The following is a 17,627-nucleotide window of genomic DNA, read 5'->3' on the forward strand; positions in this document are numbered from 1 at the left end:
AGGTACATTTCAGTGAACACAGAAGCAATACAGCAATAAATATGATAGTCTCTAATCATAGGGCTCAAAATATTCTTGGTTTGAATTATGTCCTGCCACTCCTCCTTCCTCTCCTACCCCCCTACAGAAAAAAAAAGAGGAGAATATGTTAAGGGCCTAATGGTGTTTCCTATTTTTCCTTGCAGGGAAGGTTGTTATTTGTAATACATAAAAGTACAGTATGGAACTTTGTTTTCCTGTGCTGAACCTTCATCAATTGAAGACTTCTGGAGAATGGTGAGGGGGGGGCAGCTCCAGCTCTACTATTTGGGCTGCTTCTTTGGGCTCAGTTGTTTCTTGCATTTGGTTAGAATCTTTTCTTCATTCCTGGTTCTTATTTTGAAACCTTACTGCTAGTCCTGGAGGTCAGTAGATATTTTATCAAAATGTTAATAAGCCTATAGTATGAACTTGCATTTCACTTAGTGTCTCTTACAGATGTTTACAAGTCATTGACCAAGGAAAGGGAAAGTAGAGGAAAAACAACCTCTGTTTCATATAGACATATTTGCCAGGGAGCAATAGGAGTGAGGCTGGTACAAAGTCAGCTAGTCATGAGCTGTGTTTGACACTAGTACAGGCTGTGCCCTCACTGATGGTCTGCTGTATCTCTGGGCTTGAGCCAGGTGGGCAGAGCTGGGGACATGTAACTGATTTTATCAACATGGCCTGATAAAACCAGGGAATAAAGAAGCTCCAGGATCTAGATGTGGGCTTCAAACGGGAGAAAAAGCAAGCAGGATCACAGGCAGGGCTGGAGGCAGTTCTGCTTTGAGGATCTGAGAGTTCATCCAGGAGACTGGCCCCAGGCCTACCTGTGGCATAAAGCAGGGAAGGGTGCCCAAGCCTGAGCTGATGTGTAGCTTCAAGGCCAATGGACAGGGAGTGAGTGGGGATAGCACGGGTGACTCTTCAGGGCCATCAAAGCCTCTTAGTCGCCTCAGACTATTCTTGCCAAAAAATGTAAACCTCTGTAAAGATGACAAACTTCATGTTTACTTTCCACCACCTCTTTTTCTGTAAAAAATTTCTTTAACTCAAGTTTTTACATAGTCAGGGATGTTGCAATGTGCCACACTACCTAATAACTTTCCTTTGAAAATTCTCAATGAGGATAACCTGTCAAGATTATATTCTGAATGACAAAAACATGTGAGTTATGACCTGGTATGCATGTCCATGTGTTTTGGCGCATGCTGTCTAACTTGGAAACTTCTCATTTCAGGACCGAATATCCAGCCAATGGTTATATTGGGGCTGTGCTGGTGCCATTGTATGATTTTCAGAAGTCAAACCCAATAGGTAGTTTATTTATTTATTTTTTTAATCCTGGGCTGTTGGAGAAAATGTAATTATTCAAGTAGTTGCTTGCTTTACATCAGGGCCTGGAGGGTACTAAAAGACCCTAACAGCCCTGCCCAGCCTGGCCTGGGGCATCCACCCACTGCCTACCTGAGATCCCACTGCAGATAAGGGATGGGTACCCTGAAGGGGGCTGTTGATTAGCATGGTCCAGCCCACCTCTACAGACAGCCAAATCTACTGCTTGTCCTGGCCAGCCCCTGGACGTGGTTCATCCCTTGTTATGACAGGGCCATTGACAGAGCCTGTTACCTCCTTGTGGCTCTGCCTGTCTTGCTCAGGTCTGTTTTTACTCGAAACTAGTGTTTGCTTTTCTCCTTTTCAGGCATGCCTTTACAGAGTTAGTCAGGGTTGTCTGCTATGAACAAATATGGCATTTTTCTCATTTTCAGGAAGAGCTAAATAAGAAACAAGTAGTATCTGTTACCATGGTACTATCCATGATTAAAACAGGATGCAGCTTTACTTCTCAAAAGTCAACATCAAAAAACAAGATAAAACAAAACAACTCCCCCAAAATTACAACTGTTAATAGTCATTATCCCAAAACATGTTTCTACTATGATACCACAAATGTGTATGAATCTAACATCAGAGCTATCTGATTATGGTCAGATAAACTGAGAGGCCAGAAATGTTACCTGGAGAAAAATATTTTTTCAATGAGACTCATTTAAACCAGTCCTGTTTCAAACCTAAAAAAATAGGGTTTGTTTTCTTTCTTCTTTTTTTTTTTTCTTCAGTTTTTCTCTACCTACAATCCCATCTCACTTTATTGAAAGTTTCTTGAAAATATTTTTCTGGGTATTATATTTTGATCTTGAATTGCTTGATCTAGGAGTGAAATCCTGTTCCTTCAACACAACCAAGTAAGGACAAGTAGGCCTGAGTGGCAAGAAGAATGTCCCTGATTCTGGTGGTAGAAGTTAATTATCTGGAAGAACAAAGAGCTCCCCTCTCCTGCCTTGTCATATGCAATAAGTATTTTCTCCCTAGTACTCTTTGTGAATCTATCAGGCACAGAGCAGGTATTCTCAAATTGTTCTTTGCAAAGCACCACTCTTTCTTTGAGAAACAGCAGTAGGAATGTTATGGTATGCAAGGTCTGCTTGCACAATTGTATTTGGAGAATAAATGGAGAATACATTTGGAGAATACAAATATTTTTCTGTTTGAGCTGTTGCAGATGCAGGAATGATGTGCAATAGAAAAACCAAAGGACTGATCTAGCCACGTGTGAATAGTAATAGATGGTGCTTATAGTATTATCTCTATTGCTTCAATCAGGACAGGGTAAAAGAAAATGTGAGAATCCTGGCCTGGAAGAGATGGAATTTATAATGTCTTGAAAAAATGAAGAATGCAAAGAAAATCTTTTGGTTTATAACTTCCTGAGAAAAAAAAATTCTACTAATTTGTTTGTATGACTCCAAATTTTGCCGTGGACACAACTGGAGAAAAGTAATTTTGGATTTTGCCTCAGCAAAATTTCATTTCTTGCTTTTATTTAGTTAATCTGAGTTTTCTTCACCTTGCTGGAGGCTTCAACTTCCTCTTATCTTACAGGCATTTTATGCCTGAAAGACCAGTGGTGTACTTTATATCTTTCTGATTGCCTTTAAGATCAGTGTATAGAAAATCAGTTGTGAGGAAACTGGCTAGTACTACTTCTCCTTTACAAATTTGCTAAATAGCTCCTCTGGTAGACGAAGCATCCAGTTACACAAAGGGATTTTTGAAGTGGCCATGATGCTTCACTGTAAAAGATGAGCTTTCCTTTTGGTGTGTATGTCGAAATGTAATGACATCACTTGCTATCTTTATCCACTGACTGAAAGGTGAGAATCTTCCCAAAAGCTTTTTTGCAATCTCCACTCATGTATCAACCAGACCAATCCTACTCACAAACCTGTTGAGTCCTTCAGAGCCCTTTAAGGCTGAACATGAGACCATCACTTCGCCTGGACTCTACCTACTCTCGGAGTTTATATCATTGTTGGAATCCAGGAGTTGCTAGCTCTATGTGTGCTTTTCTATATCTTCTCTGTCCTCTCTCCTTCTTCTAATTCCCTCGTCTTGGAATTCTTGAGTAACTTGAAATCAAACAGGCTTAAAGTTTGCTAAGCTGAATGGGCTAAGTTAATGCTTTCAGAAGTGTTTTATGCTGATTGAATGTTGCACTAAACCTTTTGCCAAAGTTTCCTTGATTTTCTAAAGTTGCCAGTAAAGTATTTTTTTTTGTTTTGACCTCTTGAGAATATCTTGTTGATATTTCTCCTGTGTGTCTAATTCAGAGTACATGAACAACCATACATAACAACCCTGTTAAAAATCTTGACAACCAAATAACTGGGGCCTTACAACCCCACACCAACATGAACTGGAGATGAGCTGGAGATGAGGCTCCTTTCTCATTCAAAGAGAGCTTTGAATACAGCAAGTCTAATATTGAAATGAAACTATATTTGAAGACTTTGAACATTTGCATAAAAAGTAATTCTTGTCTTTACTCTCTTCTCTGCTGAATACTCCTCCAGACAGAAAAATGAGATTAGTTTTGTGATAGCTCATTTGTTTTCAGCACAAACTTCACTTTGAAGGCAAAACCAATGTCTCGCTTGCCTTTTTTCTTTCTCCCCACCCCCCCACCTTCCCTTCCCCCTTCTTTTAAAGGAAGCTGTGGTTGCTTTAAGTTCAGTTTTCTGGAGTAAAACATTGTGAAACTCCAGAGAAATGTGGTGTGGTTTTTTTAACAGCATATTTTGTCCAGTAGGTGTCACTCTTTCATAAAAAACTTAGGATTTTTCCACTCCCAAGCCATAGGTAAAAGAAGAAAAAGCCTTCAAAAACAATTGCCTACCTTGTCACTTGCCCATTTAAAATAAGATACTAATTATTATACTGCATATTATTGGACTTTGAAATTAAGGAATTTTCACAAGAAGTAGCTCCCATTCTAACTATAGTTCACTCTGAACAAAACTAATGTTTTGTGACACGAAAAGGCAGGGGAACTGCCATGGTGGTGATTCACAGCTGTTAGATAATTCTGACCTGGTTTGTGCAAGGCTTCTTTGATGAATGGTCACCTAGCAACAGCTTTAAATTCTTTTTTTGTGTATACTTCCTTTTTTTTTCAAACAAAAACATTATCTTCTCAGCGTCCTATTGAAAGACTTATTTATTATTTGTTTTACCTCAGCCAGCTTTAACTTTTCCAGGTGGCACTGGAGAAATTACGTGAAGGCTTGATGGTGCAAGCAGTAGAGGCACTGTGTCTTTGGCTCACTATTGGCAGCTGTGCTTCTGGCAAAAACTAACATTTTTAGGCAGGAAAAAGTAATTGTGCTTGCTAAAGTGCACCCAGCTGCCTTCACAACTGTTTCTTTCCTTTTAATTTTAAAAGTTAAAAGCTATACATTTTCACTGTAAGTGCAGAAAGAAGGAAAAAGAACTGCAACTGAATGAACCGCAAATGACATGATGACTGGATTGAGCTAGGAAGAGTCTAGGATATGTGGGAAGCTATGGTTTCGGAAGAACAGGGATGTTTGGGTAATATGTTTTAACTATAGTTAAAGAGTATTATTGTCCTTGAGCTACATCTTCTTGATTCAAATAACCTCAAATCAGTAACAGGTCTTCAAATAACGACATGGCAGCACACTGCAATGATGCTTCAGCATTTGCTTCTGGGTATTTAGATAGAGCTAACTTGTCATAGACTGGGAATTGTTGTATTAGAAAGTACTCAAGAGACCCACTCATTTCCTACTTTGATCCCTGCATTGGGGAAGTAAGGAATATGTGGCTAAATAGAATAAATACTGGCAATCTTCTGGAGGCTGATCCACAAGTCTGTACTTCTAATGCAGAAAGTAAAGAAAAAGGTCTTTTTGCTCTTGCCTGGAAGCTGCACCCTGTGCACCTCCCTTCCCCATTCAGTAATAACCAGGATGTCAGGAAAAGTGACTGTACTTCATATATTGGCAAACCACACTACAGCAGCTAGGCATGGCAGAAAACACAATCAGTGAGTCAAAGGAAAATGGTCTTTGAGAAGTTTGTTTCTTGTAGCCTTATTGAGCACCTGATTGCAAAGGCCTCACAAAACCATTGGGGTAACAATCTGTTCTCCCTTTAGCTATTTTCATAGTACAACAATCCAAATCAGTATCTTATTGATTTGGGTAAGGCAAAATAACCAGAACAACAGAAAATACCTGAAATTCCTTTTCTAGCACTGAGAAGTGTCTTCAGACAAAACACTGATATTCTGAATGGCGGATCACAGCTGGGTACTATATGGTTCAGATTTTGGTCTTCTACTAGCCTTCTATTGGAAAAGAAGCTGTCAATATTGTGGCTATATTTTCTTCATAAATTTAGGAAGCCATCTTGAATTGTGGCCTAAATGTTTTTGGTTGTTTTTTTTTTTTTTTTGGCTCTGAAATTCATTTGTGCTTCTAGTTAAAGGTTTAAAAGTTGCTTTGTGACTTCATATTTCTAATTCCACAAGTAGTTTAGGCAGTCCTCCTCCCTCCTCCCTCCTCCCTCCTCCCTCCTCCCTCCTTTCTCCTCCCTCCTCCCTCCTCCCTCCTTTCTCCTCCCTCCTCCCTCCTCCCTCCTCCCTCCTCCTCCTTACATTTTTCCCCTTCCCACTGGTTTTGCAGCAGGGAGTAAGTGAGCAGCTTCATGGGACATAGTTTTTAGCTGGGATTAAACCATAACAGCAGCATAGACCCTCAAGTCTTTAGTGATTTTTATATTCTAGGTAATAGTGCAAGGGTGCTTAGAGAGATGAATGTTCACGGCTGCCACCTTGGTTGACCTGCTGGGAACTGGGATTGCTGGAGCAAGAACAAGATCATGCCTACCTCACTCCCCTATAAGACTAAGCCCTGGAGGATTTGTAAATGACTCACTAGGATCAGGTCCTAACATTTTCCAAGTCTGCGCTTTCCTAACCAAGTATCAACCAGCATTGCCAACAGTAATACGGCTTGCTGTTCAGAAGGTCCAGTTACACATTTGTATGTGTCATTTTGGAGGATAAAATGTAGGTGTGGTGCCACCACCAACATCTTACTGAATTTGTAGTTGACATCTCATTTTCTACTCAAAGACCAGAGGAGAAAAAAGAAGAAAGGATCATAATTACCCAGCCCTCATATTTTCTTTTCTACTACTAGTTCCTAAAGAAGGTGTGTTAGACCCTTTTTCTTAGAGTTTTCCCGCATGATATTTGTATCTTGTATTTATGTCTCACAGTTGCCAAATTAGCTGACCCAGGAGCACATGTCTGGTCTACTCCCTCGACAGATCACACTGCTATCTCTGCCAATCAGGAAATGGTGAATGTATATAAGGATTATGGTAGGACCACTAATAAACATTAGTAGCATATTTGTTAACCAACAGGAAATTGCCAGTATGGTATATAGCTGGAATGAAATACGGCCTCTCTGGGTTTTGAGCTCTGAGAGGTTAAGAAAGCACAGTAAGTAATATGAAAAGGACATTGATTTGCTGCCATGAGTTTTAACAGAGAACTACCTAGTCACAGCAAAAAAGAGTCCATGCACAGCAAATCCTAGGAATGTAGCCTGAAGCCTCAGACTCTGGAGAGGGGCCAGCTATAAAGCTCCGCTCAAGTTAAGACTTGACTCCATTCACTTGGACACAGAAGTCATTTAGAGATGCTAAATTTTACTTGGTGGTGATGTTACAAAAGCCAAAAATAAATCAATTTGTTTTTTAAACTCCACAAATGTAGTTCACATTTGTTTAAAGCTAGGGTTCCCAGGCCTGCCAGTGACTCCATGGTAAGATTTTTTTGAAAACAGAATAATTACCTTAGCAGGCTTTTGTGTGACACATGTGTTGACGCATGCAAATTACGAATAGTATAGTATATTTTGGTTTACAATGACTATTCTAATCTTCTGTGAACAATGAAGTGGAAATCTTTTAAGAAAGAAGAAACAGTCGTGCTCTTAAGTGTCCCCTTTACTTTGAGTACAGAAGGTCTATTGTTTCATCTTGCTGCATAATATAGATATTTATTTGTTCTTTGCCTGAAAGACTGTGGTTGGAAAATATTTGATGAAATCAATAACACTTGGTTATAGGACGAATAAGCCATCCAGAAACTTATATATCTGTTAGAATATATAATAATTATTTAAATAATATGCATGATATTGTAGCAATTTCCTTAATTTCCTATTATAGAAAAATAGTTCTTTTTGGACATCATGTCACTCAAAGAGCTATATACCTGTTTTAATGGGGAGCTTAGATATGCCAGGAAATACAAGGGATCTAACCTACAAACTACACTGGGCTTTGTGACTTTAAGCATCAAGTACTATATGGCAGACAGAATAAAAGGGAAAGCGTTTTTTACTATACCTTATCTGACATATTTAATGAAGTTAACTTTGGCGGAATTGCATATGAAGAAATAGAAATAGAACAGCATTCCTATTTTGCTGCAGATACTGTTTTTCTTGAAATTCCTTTTCCCTTTCTTTGAATAACTAACACCCATAATAGTGTTTAAGGCTGCATCAAGAATGCACTTTATCTCCCAATTGCTACCACTTAAAATATTTTGGTTCATATCCCACAATAATCTTGGAGTGTAGGAACTAGATCTTTCTCTTTCCTTCCTCGATCCTACTCCATCCCCCTCCCTGCTCAAGCTATATCAGAAAATGTGCTCCAAAAGTACACCTAAAGCACTTTAATCACTAACAGGTGCTCAGTCTAGGTGCCCAGAGTAAAGCTACTCCAAAATAAAGCCCCCAACTGCATGTGTTGTGGACATGAAGTGCTTAGCACTAGCTGCTGTGCTGTACAAAACTGTCTTTGTTGTGCTGTACTGTTTCCTAATGCAAAGACCGGGATGCCAGGAAAAAAATTAAGAACAAAACAGAGTAGAATTGCAGAATATTTGGGCTAAAATAATTTAAAAAGTTTTACTCATCATAGTGGGGAAGGTATTGGATTTTAAGCTGATGAGCTGTGAGGGGCAAAAGCATATTTCTGTTGTTTTAGCTAGCAGTTTTCACACCTGATATTGTGAGGCATTATATCTGCATATCGTTGAGGACTATGCCTAGAGCAGGCAGTTCAGTGAGCAGCTGCAGTGCAAGTTGCAGGTTATACCCTGTATGGGGGAAATTGCAGGAGCCCCCAGCAGCAAGCCGTTAGCTAGCACTAACCCTTTGCACAACTGAGGTCATGGGGACTTAGGGCGCAGGCTGGTCTCTCACTCAGGGACTCTGCAAGAGCCAATGAAGGACGAGAAGACTCCAGACCCAAGATCACCACTGGAACAGGCACACAGACTGTAATTAAAGAAAAGCCCAGGGATTTCTTTGTTTGGGGTCGCTCCCGGGGGGCACCAACACAAGCTGTTATGCTGCTGCACGGTGATTAAAGGCTTGATCATAACTTAAGGGAACCAGATGCCTGGGGGTGAGCCAATGAGGAAAACCTGTCTGACCGTGTGAGTGGAATGTGTAGGGTGTCCAGGAGGGCACCCATTGACTCACTGGAGCCACGTGTTGCAAAGGGGCTTCAGTCCCTGTGGTGACAGTCTTGAGTGGTGCGAGTGTGGCAGCTAGGGTGGCTTCTGGATGGTCAGACAAGAAAGGGTCTTCAACATCAGCATCACTCAGTGCATGCAAGGAGCCTCATGTTCAGGCTCGGGAGAATATGTGGTATTGCCACTGAAAATCAGGAAATAAACTCTCCAACAAGTTTGTTTGGTTAGAAAGTCAACTTTATTCAGGGTTGAGCTACGTGGAGATCCCTCCACAAAACATGTACATCAGTTATCAAAGCTTTTAAGTACAGATTTTAGCAAACAAAAGAATTAGTGTTCATTGGCTAACAAGTAATGTAGTTGTCTTCATTAATTAGTATTCTGTCTTCTATTGGTAATTGTTTTCTCACTTCTCATGCTAAATATTCCACATCTCCCATCTTTTTATTAACTTCTTCCCAGATAGGGAGAATCCCAGTGATTGTCTTTGTTAGTTTCTTCTTCATTTCTGGTTTCTGTAACTTGTCTTTGTGGTTTATAAATTCTGCATCCTTGGTGTCCAGGTCTCAATAATAAATTTCACTCCCACGATTGGTAATTTCCTCTCCCAGGTTTGTGAGCACTGAAGCATGATAGGCCCTAAAAATTTGTTTTTTCTGACACATGGATATCACCCAGACTGTGCTTGTTAACTGCTATCTATTTCACGGATTAAATCGCCCTTCTTGTTGATTAAGTCCTGACATTTTCCCCCACTTCTGGATAGGGCTCTTTTAAAAGAAATATAACTTGTTTGATAACAGTATTTATCTGTTTATTTATTTAATTATTGTATTTCAGAGAACTGACTATAATGATGACTAAGACTGAAGTTTTGATGTACAGAGTAGCCCAGTACGAATTCCTCTTACTAAGAACAGAAAAAAATATTTTGCAAGCATCTCAGTGAAGCTAAACATTCTTATGACTTCATGTTATGGTTTAGCCTCAGCTAACAGTCCTATTCCCACCCAGCTGCTTGTTCATCCCGTCTTTCCCCTAGGATGGGGCAGAAAATAGAAAGAACAAGAATGAGAAACCTTGAGGTTTGATATAAAGCCGGGGAGATTGCTTACCAGTCAGTTTTGTGGACAAAAAAGACTGATTCAGGGGAAAATAACCTAATCAATTGCCAATTAAAATAACCATGTAATCACTAATTGGAGTAATGGGAATGAAAGACTAATTTTAAAATAACACCTTTCCTTACCCCTTTGTCAGACTCAGTATTTCTCTTTTGCTCTAGTCTCCACTCCTCCTCCCCCACCTCAAGTGGTGCAGGCAGATGGGGAATAGTGTGCTGCAGTCAGTCCATAACAGCTGTTACTCCTTCCTGCTCACACCTTTCCCCTGTGACAGTGATCGTTCTTTTAGGCTGCACTTCCTGTCAAGAAAATACGCTGTGGTATGAGTTCTACACCGGCTGTAGTTTCCCTCCCTTCTGCTCCAGCATGGGGTTGTCCACTCTCTCTGGTGTCTTCTGACTTTTCTAACATACATTTTCTCAAATGCATCTCAAGCTTTGCTTGTAGACTCATCTCTGGTTGGTGATGGATCTCACTGGAACTTCCTGTAACTGGCCCAAGCCAGCACACCACCTATCCACCATTGCAGCCCTCCTGCTGCCAACAGATTGCACCTACACCAAAGAGAGTTTTGCCTATTTGAAAGCCTGTAGAGCGAGTGACTGACAAGGCAAAATTGGTAAATCTTGACTGACTTGTTTATTCTGACCCACAAAACAGGAATGTGGTAGCTATCAGCCAGAAAGTAGGAAGGAAGCAGAAAGAGATTATTGTATTGTATTACTGTACATGGGTTTCTTTAACAGTTATGGAAAATGCACATAGAATAAAAGAAAAATCATACAGTGTCTTTACTGGCCTGCCTTTGGACATTTCACTTATATTAGGGTGAGGTGAGTAGCAAAGTTGTGTTAATGGCATGTGACTTTAAGAACCTTAGACTACATGAAATTTCTTAGAAAGTGAGCAGGAATTTTTGATCCAAAACCAAGAATGCTGCTTTAGCCTGAACTAGTATTGGAGTCTAAATCTGAGATTAAAATACTAATATATTCTATTAGGATTTGTTGCAAAGCACAAAATGGTCAAAAATGAAATGCACTAAAATGATATCTTAAGTCATACGTGGAAAACCTTGTTCTGTGTTGGAATTTTGCTGAATGTCATCATCGCCAAGGATCTTTTCACTCAAACCATGTGTACTGTATATTTGGGAGGAGAATAATTTACTCTGAGAATGTTGAAATTTAAGGTATCTGGTAGGAAATAGGACTTTGCCTTCCTGCAGAATAACTAAGAGAAGGCGAAGAAAGAGTTTATCCATATCTTTTCAATTTACAATTATTCTCTTTGGTGGTTAGTCATTAATGTTTGTGTACTGGTTCCACATGGTCTTCTCTGCTTTAATATTTGAGAAGAATAGAAACAAAGAAAGATGATGTATTTACAGGTGTATGTTAGAGTACTCATTTTTAGAGAGGTCAGTGACCATAAAAGCTGATTTATAGCCTTAAAAATAAGTACCTGTCTCTACTGCCACACAGTAAAAGAAATAGCGTAAATTTTAAAATTTTTTCCCCAGCATAATTCAGTTGAGACTGTTCTGCTAGTATTGATAGCTCATGATTCTCTAGGCCCAGATCTAAACCTTTGGAATGAGGGTTAAATGTGAGAATTAAGCATCAAAATGCGTCAAGCATGTGAGACTGAGCAAATCTACGTGTTCATGGTTTTGCTTCATCTCTTTAAGCACATTTGCACTTATGCAAGATAGTGTAGTCCAAGAACATCCAAATTAGAGATGCTAAATTGTTTCAGGACTATATAGCTATATAGCTATATCTACATATATGCATAATAGTACATGACTTAGACACAACATACCTTTGCTTAGGAGCACCACATTGCCAGTCCAGCTGTTATGGGTTAACCGTGATGCACAGGTGAGCCCCATACAGCCCTTCACTCACTCCTCCACAGTGAGAGTATAAAAGTAGGAAAACTCCTAGCTTGAGATAAGATGTCTAATAGGTATAGCAAAAGCTGTGTGCTAAAGCAGAACAAAAAAGCTAATTCAGTACTTCCCATCAACAGACAGACATTTAGCCTTTGCTAGGAAATTAAGACTTCATCACACATAGCAGTTAGTTGGGAAGACAGATTCCACAGCTCCAAATATCCACTCTGTCCTTTTCTTTCCTCTAGCTTTATATGCAGAGCATGATGTTGTATGATCTGGAATATCCCTGTAATTTGTTGTGGTGAACTGTCCCGGCTGTGTCCCCTCCCAACCTCTTGCTCTTCTTCAGCCTGCTGACTGGCAGGGCAGTTTTATTTCTATCCTTTTAAATTTAAATATCCTTTTAAATCTTCAAATATTTAAATATAATTTTAAATCCAAGGATTTCTGTCCTTAGCTCTGTGTAGCCGTTGTTCGGCAATAACTAAAAAATATGGGTGTGTTATCAGCGCTGTTTTTATCACAGATCCAGAACACAGCATCATATGAGCTACTATGAAGGAAATTAACTCCAGAACAACCAAAACCAGTAAAACAGCTTTAATGATTGAATTTCCCATATTGATCTGGGCAGATGTTCTGAACTGGGGCTGCTGGGATGCTTTATAGTACATTGTCATATGTGACTTTCATACACCAGAGAATATCTACTGTTGTTGCCATGGTACAGACACAGACGTATAGAAAACAGACTTAAAAGGACCTGTTAAAAGAACAGTACTATTAAGTACTATTCATCAATTAGAGATTTCAATTTAGTAATGTCGCCTAATCCAATGCAGAAGCTCAGCGGTCCGTATACAGACACTGTTGCCAAATTCACAACTGCAAGAACTCTTGGCCTTTCTTTATATCGGGTGGAGATTCTCAGCTGAAGTTTTGCTATTTCTGCTTCTCTGCCCTATGGTTTGCACAACATGATGGTTTCCTCCTGTTTGTCCACCTACTAAGTCAAAGGTGAGGCTCAGATGTGGAAGACATTTACCTAATTAAAAGAGTCAGCTTTAAGATGTTCAGTAAAAGGCGTGTAATTGAAGTTCCTTGTTTGGTTTTTAATCTGCTTGTTGTACAAGGTTGGAAACTCAGGGATGGTTGACCTTGCCTAGCTGCCAGGTGCCCACCAAGCCATTTTATCACTCCCAGTCTTTGATAGGGCAGGGGCAGAAAATTAAAATCCCATGAGTTAACATAAGGATCAGGAGATCAATTAACAATTACCATCACAGACAAAACAGACTCCATTTGGGGGAATTAATTTAATTTATCAACAATCAGAATGAGATAAGAATAAGAATCAGAATCACGGTGTCCTGATAACAGAAGACTTAGAGAAGGTGGAATTACTGAATGCCTTCTTTGTCTCAGTCTTTACTGCTGAAGTTGGCCCTCAGGAGCCCCAGACTCCTGAGTCTGGTAACTCAGGAAGTAAGAGAAGAAGGCCAGAGAAAGGAAGAATTCCCACTGTTCATAGAGGGTTGGGTTAGAAATTGGCTAGGCAGATTAAACACCCATAAATGTGTGGGCCCTGATGGGATGCCGCCATGGATGCTGAGGGAACAAGCAGAAGTTGTTGCTCTGCCACTCTGTAATCGTTGAAAAATCATGGAGAATGGGAGAGGTATCTGGTTATTGGAGAAAGGGCAGTGTTACTCCCATCTTCAAAAAGGGCAAGAAGTGGAACCTGGGAAAGTACCAGCCAGGCAGCCTCACCTCCATCCCTGGAAAGGTAATGGAACAGGTTGTTCTGGAGTTGTTCTCAACAAGCATGTAGAAGAAAAGCAGGTCATCAGGGGTAGTCAGCATGGATTCACCAAGAGAAAGTCATGCTTGACCAATCTGGTAACCTTCCCTGAAGACATGGGAGGATGGGTTGATGAATGGAGAGTGGTGGATGTTGTCTACCTCGACTCCAGCAAGGCTTCTGGCACTGTCTCCCATAACATCCTCCTAGGTAAACTTAGGAGATGTGGATTAGATGAATGCACAGTCAGGTGGATCAAGAACTGCCTGAATGGCAGAGTTCAGAGGGTCATGATCAGTAGAGTAGAATCCAGTTGGAGGCCAGTAGTCAGTTGTGTTCCCCAGGGATCATTACTGGATCCAGTCTTACTCAACTTTTTAATCAATGACCTGGATGAAGGGATAGAGTGTAACCCCCAGGAATTTGCTGATTGTAGGAAGCTGGTGGGACTGACTGATACATCTGAAGGCTGTGCTGCCATTCAGCAGGACCTTGATGGGCTGGAAAGTTGGGTGGAGAGAAACCTACTGAGATTTCTCTAACAAGGGCAAGTGTAGGGTCCTGCACCTGTGGGGGAAAAACCCCAATTACCAGTACAATTTGGAGGCTGACCTGCTGGAGAGCAGCTCTGCTGAGAGGCTGACCATAAGCCAGCAGTGCCCTTGTGGCCAGGACAGTCAATGGTATCCTGGGGTGCATTGGGAAGAGTGTGGCCAGCGGGTCAAGGGAGGTGATTGTCCTGCTCTACTTGGCTCTAGTGAGACATCTGGAGTGCTGTGTCCAGTTCTGGACTTTTCCGTACAAGAAAGAGAAGGAGCTACCAGAGAGGGTTCAGCAGAGGGCCACAAAGATGATGAGGGGTCTGGAGCATCTCTTTTATGAGGAGAGACTGTGGGATCTGACCCTGTTTAGTCTAGAGGAGAGAAGACTGAGAGAGTATCTCATTAATGCATATAAAATATCTCAAAGGCAGTTATCAAAAGGATGGTGTCAGACTCTTTTCAGTGGTGCCCAGTGACAGAACAAGGAGTAATGGCCATAAACTCAAACAAAAATAGTTTCACCTCGACATGAGGAAGAACTTCTTCACATTGAGGGTGTCAGAACACTGGAAAAGACTGCCCAGGAGGTTGTGGAGTCTTGCTCTCGGAGACATTTGAAACCCACCTAGGTGCATTCCTGTGTAACCTGCGCTAGGTGACCCTGGCTTGGCAGGGGAATTGGACTAGATGATCTTAGTCAAAAAGTAGTGCTAATAACACCAAGGTGCGGGTTCAGTCTCCATATGGGCCATTCACTTAAGAACTGGTCTCATTGATCCTTGTGGGTCCTTTCCAACTCGGAACATTCTGTCACTCTGTGTTTCAGTGATATCCAGAAGTCTCTTCCAACCCTAAAAATGCTGTAATTATGTGAAGAAAATATCTGAAAACACTTACCATCCCTCCTCCCTTTTTCCCAGGCAGAACTTCACTACTGACATCTCTACCTCCTCTCCCTAAGTGGTGAAACACTACTATAGCTGTAACATGTATTAGCTTGTCTAAAATTTATCTATGTGTACTTAAATGGGCACTTCCATTTCAGAAAAGCTGACTGTTCTGAACAGTTTAGTAAGTAAAAGGAATAATATAGGCTCAGACAACTTTTTATTTTTTGGTTCTAGTCCAAGGTGGGTGGGATGATGATTGCTTTGCCTATGTTGTTTTGTCTCCATGTAGGACACACGTTCTGGTTTTCAGCTGGTGATAGAGGAATCTCTGCAGAACTGATTGTGAGGATTGTATGACAGACAACAGATAAACAAAGTTGTTTGTCAGCTCACGTTATGGACGTTAATAAATATTAAATAATAAAAGTATCCACACTTCCATTTAAAAATTATGAAATACTGCTAAATTATGAATGGGAGGAAAATCACAATGATTCATGTGTTTACAGTATACTTAAACTGATGGGTATAAAACTTACAAAGTTTATTCATTAAACTCCCATCCTGGCCAACTCCCTGCAGTTTATCCTGAGCATGACTTTCTCTGGTACGGAATATCCCCGAGTTTGGATCAGCTGTCCTGGCCATGCTTCCACCAGCTTCTTCTGCATTTCCTCACTCTGGTAGAACATAGGAAAATGAAAAGTCTTTGATTTACAGTGAGCACTACATAGCGACAACTAAAATGTCAGTGTATTGTCAGCATTATTCACATACTAAATCAAAAAGCACATCACTGTACCACCTACTAAGTGGAAAATTAACTCTATCCCAGTGTTTTGATTTAACCTCAGCTAGCAAATAATTACCATGCAGCTGATTCCCACGTGTTCTCAATATGCTGACCGTATTATTTTTAATTCTCTGTAGAGAATGACTGATTCCTACTTGTTTGCACTGCACTACTTCTGCATGGCCTATGATAACTTTTCTTTCTGACTCTGTTGTCAGACTTTTGTTAGAGTTTTAGAAGTATATCTTCATTCAGAGAACGAAAGAAATGGCAATCTGAGGGTGTAGACAATCACATCTTAGAATGAGAGCTTGGAGGTGTGAAAGTCATTAAACAAAATAATATCTGACTAGTTAATAAATTTGTAGTATAGCAGCACACAGTATAGCAGCAAAGAAAAAAAGAACTTTGAGGTATTTTCAGTTTCATTGTCCTCAGGCTCTATTTGTTGGTTTGTTCTTTTTTTCTTTGGAGTGGTATGGGAGAAAATGGAGGATTCATGGATTTTAAGACCTATTTATTTGATCTCAAAGGAAAATGTAAGAGACATAATGTGAACTTCCCAATATATCATATGAAATCTGTGACAGAAGCCCTAAACTCCTGAGATCTAAGTCAATGCTTTAAGAACATGGCTATTTTTTACATCTTATGGCCATCTGCTCCCTCCCCAAGTAAAATCTTGTGATTTTGAGCCAATTTCAACCTAGGGCAATGTCTGCTGTCACTTGGCTGAGTATAGACATAAAAGGTGATTTAAATTACTGGTTGAATACATCTTGATTAGAATATTGGCCAGATTCAGTGGTACTTATCTTCTATGTTCAATCCATATATTTGTAATAACAGTAATCACGTTAAAATAACAAGAAAGGAAAAACAGCATTTGTCACCAATAAGTGAATGGAAAGTTTGAAGACTGGTCTTTTCAGATTTAGAAAAAGATTTAGTCTGCATTTACATTTGCTGCTGAAGATAGACACCCCTTAAAAATCCTTAATTTTTAACTTGCTGAAAACTTGCATCAAGTGACATGAAAATTATGATAGCAGCTTCTATGGAGTAGACATCTCATCACATAGTACTGTTTCATGCAGAACAATTACTAGTACTTATTTTTCTCTTGTGTGTGTGTGATTTATACATCTACTATGATGGAGACATAACATGTTTAGAAATAAATTTTTATACCTATATATTAAAGAAAACTCTTCAGAATTATTAGAAATAAAGTAAAAGCTTTGGCACTCATTTGTATTAGAATGCCTGCCACTAACTACAGTACATTAGATATAAATTCATTTTAGCTTTGATGGAAAAATTAATTTTGGCTTTGTTAGATATACTAAGGGAAGGGAGATCAGAAGAAACAAGAATATGATGATTTCTAGATACAGATTTCAAAAGAATCCAAGGGATTTCAGTAAACAACTTTGAAGTGTCAAAATCAATTGAAATTGTGTGTCCTTAAACATTTTTTTAAATGATGCCTTGCTTCACTGAAGTCCTGATTTAGCAAAGCAATAATGGTTTATTAAATTTAAGTGCTAATAGTATTGATTTTTTTTCTTAATGCTACTACTACTTCCCTAGTCTCAAGGAAATTTCACTTAATGAAGAC

The 17,627-nt window shown here is 39.7% G+C and overlaps 1 long non-coding RNA gene across 1 annotated transcript in view; it reads left to right on the forward strand.

Annotated features, from left to right (window-relative positions):
• Positions 1 to 17,627, forward strand: part of LOC146441410 (uncharacterized) — a 297,131-nt gene that overhangs the window by 23,536 nt on the left and 255,968 nt on the right. The window lies entirely within an intron of this gene.

This window comes from Lichenostomus cassidix, chromosome 2 (assembly GCF_008360975.1).
Source record: "Lichenostomus cassidix isolate B80296 chromosome 2, HeHo_3.0, whole genome shotgun sequence".
In the NCBI taxonomy this organism is placed as follows: Eukaryota; Metazoa; Chordata; class Aves; order Passeriformes; family Meliphagidae; genus Lichenostomus; species Lichenostomus cassidix.